This window comes from Eschrichtius robustus, chromosome 11 (assembly GCF_028021215.1).
Source record: "Eschrichtius robustus isolate mEscRob2 chromosome 11, mEscRob2.pri, whole genome shotgun sequence".
Taxonomy (NCBI): Eukaryota; Metazoa; Chordata; class Mammalia; order Artiodactyla; family Eschrichtiidae; genus Eschrichtius; species Eschrichtius robustus.
The window spans coordinates 84,904,270-84,913,875 of NC_090834.1; the positions used below are offsets into that span (position 1 = coordinate 84,904,270).

At 35.9% G+C, this 9,606-nt stretch overlaps 1 pseudogene; it reads right to left on the reverse strand.

The window, feature by feature from the left end:
* Window positions 1–8,137: 8,137 nt before the first annotated feature.
* Window positions 8,138–9,020, reverse strand: LOC137771820 (homeobox protein NANOG pseudogene; annotated as a pseudogene).
* Window positions 9,021–9,606: the final 586 nt, after the last annotated feature.

The window sequence follows — 9,606 nt, forward strand, 5'->3', positions numbered from 1 at the left end:
TATATGTTTTAGGCTACTGACTACAGTCCCTAGCTGATTTTCTCTCATTTACACTTCAGCCAATAGTAGTCCATTGTTCTCACCAGCAATTTCTAGTCCTGAATGTTTCTCTCCAAAGCATTCATCCAATACCAACGATGGAATGTCCACTGAATATTGCTCTACTCAGATCTCAGTGCCATTAGGGAAGGTTTAAAAGCATTAGGTTCTGTTTATTTCCCTTAATTTTCAGCTGGAAGGTATATACTGAACTTTCTGGGACATGGAGGAACTTTGAAAAACATCTTTGCCTTAATGTAATAAAATACCTGCTTATATATTGTGTTGTTTTGTATTTACATACCTGGGTAAAATTGTCTATCTTTATCCACCTTGACATTAAACAAGCAATTCATCTGTGTCTTCCTTAGGGAAGCTGTTCTTGATTTTATTTTCTCTTTCTTTTACTATAGCTATTTCTATAGAGGAAGTAGTTAGGGATGCATTTAACTGCAAGTAATGGGAAACTCAAAGCACAAGGGCTTAAATAAATATGAGTTTGTTTTTTCATACTAATTAAGAAATCTAGAATGTGAAGTCTGTTGGCATTTAGTGGATCAGCAACGTCAAGGCCAGCATCTTTGAAATTCTCTTGGCTTTTCCCTCATACTTGAAAGATGGTCACTATAGTATCAGACTTCACATCCACATTCAAAGCCAGAAAGGGTGTACAGCTGTGCTTTCTCCCATCATCAGAACAAATCAATGCCTTTCCAAAGCACCAAATAGAATTCCAGTTAGATCCAATTTGCAATAATTTTGTCACGTGATTACTCCTAGCTACAAAAGAGGCTGTCAAACTGATAATTAGTTTTTTCATCTTCTCTGGTAGAGATAATGAGCCAGAGAGAAATGGGTTGAGTATAGTGTTGAGTTACCCAACCATCAGTGTTAGACAGTTACTCTTCCCACCCTGATTACAATATTTTTTCCCCATATTTTGTCCCCTTAATAAATGGTTTATTTGGTGAGGATAGAGAGTGTCTTTCACCTCTGAACATAAGATTAGTACCTGATGCACAGTAAGTACTCAGTACCTGTTGATTGAATTGTACTGTGTGGTGCTATCATTCAGTGTCAAGTTGGCTAAGCTGACACTGCATTTCTAAGAATCCACTTCCCTGTATGGTCCAGGTGTACTATTGGTGCAAAAGTGAAATTTATGTGAGATTTGGGAAGCAGAGTGTGTTGGCAGCCATTACTCTCTGAGGCTGTCGTGGTTAGATGGAGTGAGAGACAGGCATGTAGGTGCATGCAAGTTTGAGTTTATCCTTGCTCTTCCCTGCAGTAGAAGACAGATATAGAGGTGCTAGTGAATCCCAGTTCATTCTCTTCCTCTCCTGTCCTGTGTCCCCTCTTTTTCCCAACTGCTAGCTCTGCTGACCAACAGCAACAAGATTGGGAGGAACTAGCTTTCCACAGACTTTTCTACCACCTCCCTTTGTAGTCTAACCCCATGGGCTGGACACGCCTGAATTCCAGATCTCCCTGCAAACTCCACCCTATCCTCCAGTGCCCCTGTTTCAAGAGAGCTCATTAGTGACTTTCCTCTGTTCCACCAACTTCCCTCTGAAGCCGATTTTCCCTCAAATTGTATAAACTTTAATTTCCGCAAGAGATTCTTCATTGCAAACTGCTTTCCTGATTTACCCTAATGGATACAGAGAAACTCAGTGACTCTTATTCATGGTTCCTATTTTACCATAACCTATATCACATTTTTCTTGTATTAACAGAGGTGTTAATTAACAGAGGAATTATAACAGTTACAACATTTTATTTTAGATATTTGCTATATATCTGGACGTCTGCTTTTGCAACTTCAGAAAGAATTATGGGAATTATGAAGCACTCCATGAATAATTGCAAAATAATTTTCTTTTAGAGAAGACTCTTTTTCTTTTTAAGGGAACTCTTAAGGGAAGTGTCACAAGAATTTATTTCATCTCTTAACTCAATATTTCATATAGAATGAGAGGGAATTTGAAATGAAGGTAAGAAATCATATTGAGTGAATTCTTTTTCTTCAGATAGTGGTTGCAGCACCTTTCATGTCTTAGTGCTTACTTCCCATTAACCATACTCAGAATAGTCCTTCACTTTTTATTTGTGACCATGTGTGGTTAAACAGTAAAAAGTAGCTGATTGTCAACATTAGCAACATGTTCATTCTCTCTTAATATTTAAAGATACAGACTCTCAGAAAGGAGATGGTAGTCAGGGAGCCCAGTGCTATACTTCAATCAATTAAAAACAAAACAAAACAAAACTCAATGGCTGTAGCCTGCATCTGACATCTTTGGAAAGCACCAAAGAAGCCTAACCAGTTTTACCTGGAGGAACCTTTTCAAGAATCAGTGGAGAAGGAAATATATTGGAAAATGAGTGCTGCATGCTTGCTGTTGTTTTCTGCCTGCAAACACAGGTAAACCCAGAGCATTCTATCACTCAGATGGAAACTCAACAGGGGAATATACAAGGCAAAAGCAGGCTTTTTGTTTCCTGGGGTCTGAATAGCCAGAGAACATCATTAAATAATTTCACTTTCAAAGGTGAAATGTGTGTGAAGGGATCAGTGAGTGTAGGGTCACTTTTGCATTTTCCAGGGGACAATACACAAGCCTAAATATTTGACCCCAGATATTGGTGGAAAGAAGTATTGTCAAAACCCAAAATGAAAAACATTTTTAATAAGAAATATTCATGTGGTTTAAAGAAGTTTAAAAAAAAAAAGCGCTCATCTGTAAAATATCTCAATCTTACTTCTATCCTCAGACCCACACCACATCTCCAGCTGCAAACAACTTTTAATTGTTATGTATCCCTCCAGTGTTTCTATGCAAGTATAAGAACATATGAACACATATTCTAAGTTTCCTCTTGTACATCAAAAAATATCATACGCTTTGATCTGAATCTTGCTTTTTTTCACTTATATCTCATAAAACTGTTCATATATGTAAATAGAGAATTTCATCTCTATTTCCTATAACGACATAGTATTTCATCTTGTCGATGTACTGTAGATCATTTAACCATTCTCCTGTTGATGGAATCTTGGCTTGTTTCTAATGTTTTGCTATTACAATACCGGATGAGTAATCTTCCGTACATACCGTCTTATACATGTGCAGATACATCTGTTGAATAAATTCCAAGGAGTGAGATTGCTGAATCAAAAGGTAAAGCATTTCTCACTTAGAGAGAAATTGCCAAATTACCTTTGTTAGCCATTGTACTATTCTGTAGTGTCACCTGAGAAAAATGAAATGAGTCTATTTTCCCATATCCTCACCAAAATGGCTGTTGCCAAACTTCGGGGATTTTTGTTTATCTGAAAAATGAAATCTGGTACTGAAATTTAGTTTTAATTTGCAGTTCTTTTATCATAAGTGAGATTTAGCAGCTTTTTGCATGTTTAAGGGACGTTTGTACTTTTTCTATGAGCTCTGTGTTTACATCCCTAGCTCATTTTTCTTTTGGAGGTTATTAATATTCTTCTTCTCAACTTCCTGTAGAGCGTCTTTTTCTCCTGTGTTATGAGTTGCAAATTTTTTCCAATTTGTTGATTGTCTTTTAACTTTGCCATGTATATATATTATGTATATATACATATATATATATATAATTTTTTTTTTTTACCTTGCAAAACTTTGTACTGTTTAAGTAATCAAATTTACCATTTTTTCCTTTTGAGTAAGTTAGAACAGGCACCCTCACTCCAAAATTATAGAGAAATCCTCCCATGTAGTCTTCTAAACTTGTATGGTTTATTTTTCACATTTAAATACTTGTTTAATTTAAAGTTTATACTAATGTGTAATGTGAAACATGGATCCAACGTTATCTTTTATAGCTGTCTGCTTCACAACTCAGTTATTCCATAGACTATTGTCCTATTGATCCATCCAAACACCAGTACTATATTTTAGTAATTTGTTTTAAGACTAATTCTTTCTCTGTATTCTTCCTTCTTCTCCCCCGACGTTGCTTTCCTAATATTTCTTATTTGTTTTTACATGTGAACTTTAGAATCCCTAGGATACCAAGTGTTATTTTATCAGCATAGCATTAAAGTGATAAAATAACTGTTTCCAAGTTTCTCCCATGAAGATTTTGCAGATTTCTTCCTGAGTATTGTATCTTCATCAATAATATTTATTTTATTTACTTCTATCATTTAACTGTTTTTTGTTGTTGTTGTTCCTACTTGACAAAGCTGCTGACATCTGTGTATTTTTTTTAACCCCACAAACTTACTGAATTATGTTATCATATAAAGATCTTTTTTCAGTTGATTCTCTTGGGTTTTTCTGGGTATACAATCATGTCATATGCAAATAGTGATCTCTTTGCCTTCTTTTAAATTCTTATACTTCTAACTTCTTTCTTTCGTAAAATTTTATTGTTTAATATCTTGGTACAATGTTAAGCTATATGTATGGTGGTGGGCATTTTTACCTTATTCCTAACTTTAGTGTGTCCTTGTTGAGCATGACACTGGTCCTTTTTTTGAGATATAAATAGTTTGTCATACTGAGAAGGATCAATTCATTCCAATCTTACTGACACTTAAAATCAAGAATTGGTGTGGAATTTGAAAAAAAATGTTCTAGCATATAAGCATATGATCATATAATTTATTTCAAAACATAGATCTATATAATACATTATATTAATATATTTCCTAATGTTGACCGAATATTGTATTCCTGTTATAAAACCCGATTGGTCATGATGTGTTAGTTTTTTAATGGGCTACTGAATTCTATTTGCTAATATTTTGTTTGTGATTTTTAATCAATATTTATAGTAATATAAATCCATAATTTTTGTATGTGTGTGCAGTCTTTGTCACATTTTGGTAGCAAGGTAATGCCAACTTTAAAAAGAATTTTTAAATTGCCTCCTTTATTTATGTCCAATCTGGCTGCTATGGAAGAGATAATAGCATTGGAATGATCTGATCCTTAAAGATGTGACAGAATGCTCCTGTGAAGACATATCAGTCTGTTTCTTTTGGTGGCCGGGGGAGTGGATATTTCTTATACTACTTTTGCTAATTTTTTCCCAATAAAATCAGTCTGTAAACATTATTTCCTAATTCTATTTTTTTTTCTTTTGAAGAAAAAGGAGGTCATGAGGCAAGTGACAATGAAGTACTCGAGAACTGATTTTTAATTACTAAATTGAGGAAGAAGGGAGATTATTTTTTAAGTGATTATAAAGCGCTAGTCCTTTCATTTAATTCTCACTAAAACTCAGATAAATATTACCGTCTCAATTTTACAGGTGAAAAAAATGAATTTCTAAGAAGTTATGTAACTTTCTCAAGATCATAAGCAGCAGAGCATGATTCCAACTCTTGTCTCCGTGACAACAAAGCCCAGATATTAAGATTGTACTATTTTTCTCTCTTCTGCTTTCCAGAGATGTAATGTATAATGAATGTATAAATTAGGAGATATAATTATTCTATACTGTAGTTATTAAGATGCTTAAAATCAAATGAATACTCAACAGCTTACATCACCACTCAGGTTGTTGTCTGTATCTGCATTCAATCATCTCATCAAACAAGAGGAAAAGGATGCTGAGACCTCCTAAGCATTGATGGGTCTGACTTGGTAGTGAGAAAAATGAAGCTACCCTTTGCTGGTAATAATGGGACATATTGGTCAGATTGGCCCCATACTGAGTGGCTCTCTAGTATAATCATCCTGTTATCTCTTTTCTAGCATCATGTTGGGCCAATTCGTAAAGAATTAGTTTAATTTAAAAAAAATTTTTTTTATAACAAATGCAGCCAGTAAGCCATGCTTACTTCCTTAAATAAATTCCAGACTCTTTTGGTGAAAAGAACTATAGAACTATTTTATTGCTATCTTGGTGCTGAAGCTCATATGAGAATGGTGAAATATTAATCAAAGCAGTAAGAGCTTCCCCCAAATCTCATATTGACTTATCCCTTTTCCCCCCAATAACATTTGTACTCCAATCACTCTCCATTTAAAACCCTACTGATCCTAACTCTATAATTATCAGCCTGAAAACTGTTTCTTGTAAGCCTATAATGTCTTGAAGTTTTTCACCATAAAGTCTATGAATTTCAGGTTAATCTATAAGCCCTCAACAGTGTGTTATCAAATTATATAAATCCTAAATAGCAACTGAAATGAAAGGGATCTGAAAATAACTGAACTTATCTTAGCACAAAGCACATAGCACACTGAGTTTTCTCCTTATTCTGTGGCTGTCAAGTATCTCAGATTCAGCAGCAGCTTTGCACAATAACCTCAATAATTTCATACAGCATGTGCTTTCCTAAGGCTTTGGAGGAAAATAAATCAATACCAGTGGTTTAGTGAATTAATCTCTATTGTCTCCTCTTAACTGGTGGATGTCAGAGAAAAATAAAGCAAAATCAAATTAACTTGCTTATTTTTAATTAAATCCATATATCTACTATTTGAATTGACTAAATATGATAAATAACAGCTTTATATCAACACACACACAAACAGATACATACCCATATTCTTTCCAGAAGATCATATAATTGCATATTCTGACTGTTTCCCATATCATTCATAAAAGTTGGGTTTATATACCAAAGAGAGACTAGAAGTAAAATTGTCAGTACTTTTCAGAAAGTTAAAATTATGGCTCTCACATAAACACAAAACAAGCAATATTAAAAATGTATGGACTAAGTGTCCATCAACAGATGAATGGATAAAGAAGATGTGGCACATATATACAATGGAATATTAGCCATAAAAAGAAATTAAATTCACTTTGTTATAAAGCAGAAACTAACACACCATTGTAAAGCAATTATACTCCAATAAAGATGTTAAAAAAAAAAAGAAAGAAATGAAATTGAGTTATTTGTAGTTAGGCGAATGGACCTAGAGTCTGTCCTACAGAGTGAAATAAATCAGAAAGAGAAAAACAAATACCGTATGCTAACACATATATACGGAATCTTAAAAAAAAAATGGATCTGATGAACCTAGGGGCAGGACAGGAATAAAGATGCAGACGTAGAGAATCGACTTGAGAACACGGGGCAGGGGCGAGGGTAATCTGGGACGAAGTGAGAGAGTAGCATTGAAATATATATACTACCAAATGTAAAATAGGTAGCTAGTGGAAAGCAGCTGCATAGCACAGGGAGATCAGCTCAGTGCTTTGTGACCACCTAGAGAGGTGGGATAGGGAGGGTGGGAGGGAGGTGCAAGAGGGAGGGGATATGGGGATATAGGTATACATATAGCTGATTCACTTTGTTATACAGCAGAAACTAACACAACATTGTAAAGCAATTATACTCCAATAAAGATGTTTAAAAAATTTATGGAGACATCACTACACAACTACCAGAAAGAAAAAAATAGAGAAAAGCTGACAATATTAATTGCTGGTAAGGATTGCTGGTAAGCAGCAGGAATGCATTGCAGTTAGGAGTGCAAATGGTATAGCCACTTTGGAAGATAGCTGGGCAGTTTCTTACAAAACTAAGCATACTCTTTTTTTTTTTTTTTTAAATGGGTAATTTTTTTATTTATTGGTACTTATAAACGAACCAGCCAACTGGTAGTATTATGATGTGGACAAATCAAAACATCTTTCTATAAATACTAGAGTGGTGAAAAAATGAGGGGTTGTAGTAAAATAGCAAAAAGGGGTAGAGGAAATCAGTGAAGCACATTGTAGCTTAACCCTTCACCTTAACAACTGAGGTTCTTAACAAGTAAAGCCTCCCCATCCTAGAAAATATGAATAATCCTTCATCACACATCTTTGTACTTTTGCTTCCTCTTCTTGAGGTTAGGCTCTAGATCCTAAAGATATCCAAAAAATAGTATTATAACCTAGTTATCTATAGCCGCAGTCATCTTTTATCATGTTGTCCGTAGAAGCCAATGCTTCTGAAACCTCTTTGATTAGACACCAATCATACACCCCCAAATTGACACAAAAGGCACAATGAAAAGCAGCTTATCAAGGCAGAGAGATACATAATTGTAAAAGAAAATTTCTAGGGAAGTAATACAGTCACGGCTCAAATTGAAATTGAATAATACAGCCATCGTTACAAATCTTCAGGCTGTATGTTCAGAGAGTAATTTGGGAATAAATCCATGATTTGCTGTTGGGAATTGAAATACTTAGCAGTTTGCTGTATTATGTTATAGCTTTCCCCAGCAGTTTCCAAGGTGGCCTGACAGGAGAATTTTGCTGGAACTGGATCTGGGGCTGCAGGAATTCCTCAACTATTCCTCAATAGTTGTTGAATTGATTGTTCCAAGTCTAGTTATTCCAGGCTTGGGGGCACCAGGTCTGACTGTTCCAAGGGTGTTTGCTCCAGGATTGACTGTTCCAGCTCTGGTTGCTCCAACTTGGGTTATTCCAGGTCTTGTTACCCCCACATGGGCAGGTTTCCGGAAGAGTTCACCAGGCATCCTTGGTGGTAGGAATAGAAGCCCGGGTATTCTGTAGTTGCTGGGCCCTGAGTCACAATGTTGCTATTCCTCGGCCAGTTGTTTTTCTGCCAGCTCTTACGTTTCATTCTCTGGTTCTGGAACCAGGTCTTAACCTGTTTGTAGCTAAGGTTCAGGATGTTGGAAAGTTCTTGCATTTGCTGGAGGCTGAGGTATTTCTGCCTCTGAAATCTGTCATTGAGCACACACAGCTGCGTCTGAGAGAACGCGGTTCTGGTCTTCTGTTTCTTGACCAGGACCTTCTCTTCCTTCTTCTCTGTGCTCTTGTCTGCAGCTATGGACAGTAGTTTTACTCTGGGGCTTGCAGAAGAATCAGGACTGTCCAGTCTCCATGTCGTGGGTCTCAGCAGATGACATTTGCAAGGACACATAATTTTCTTCAGGCCCATAAATCTCAGGCATTGGTGAAGATTCCCTAGAATTGGATGCTTTGGGGCCACGCAGGCTTTGGGGACGAGCTGGGTCCATACCCATGTTGTTGAATTGAAGGAGAGGGAGAAAACCAAAGAGCTAGATAGATGGTAGGAAAAGTCCAGGCTTAAGAATCTAGGTAGAAGAGCTTAGAGAAAGGTGAAGATCTCCAGATGTAAAAGTATTAAAAAGATGGGATGAAGGGAAGTCACCTGTGTGATAACAGAAGCCTACCAGCCCAATGTAGGAAAATGACCAAAACTAAGCATACCCTTACCATACCATTCCAGTAATTGTGCTTGTTGATATTTACCCAACTAATTTTAAAATGTGTGTCTACATGAAAGCCTGCATGGAAATGTTTATAGTTGCTTTATTAATAATTGCCAAAAAATGGAGGCACCCAAGATCTTCTTGAATAGGTAAATGAATAAACAAACTGTAGCCCAGCCACCCAATGGAATATTATTCATCAATAAAAAGAAATGAGCTATCAAGCCATGTAAGACTTCGGTGAATCATAAATGCCTATTGCTAATGGGAGTCAGCCAGCCTGAAAAGGCTATATACTGATGCATTTATAAGACATTCTGGAAAAAGCAAAAATACAGAGATAATAAACAGATTAGTAGTTGCCAGGAGTTTGAGG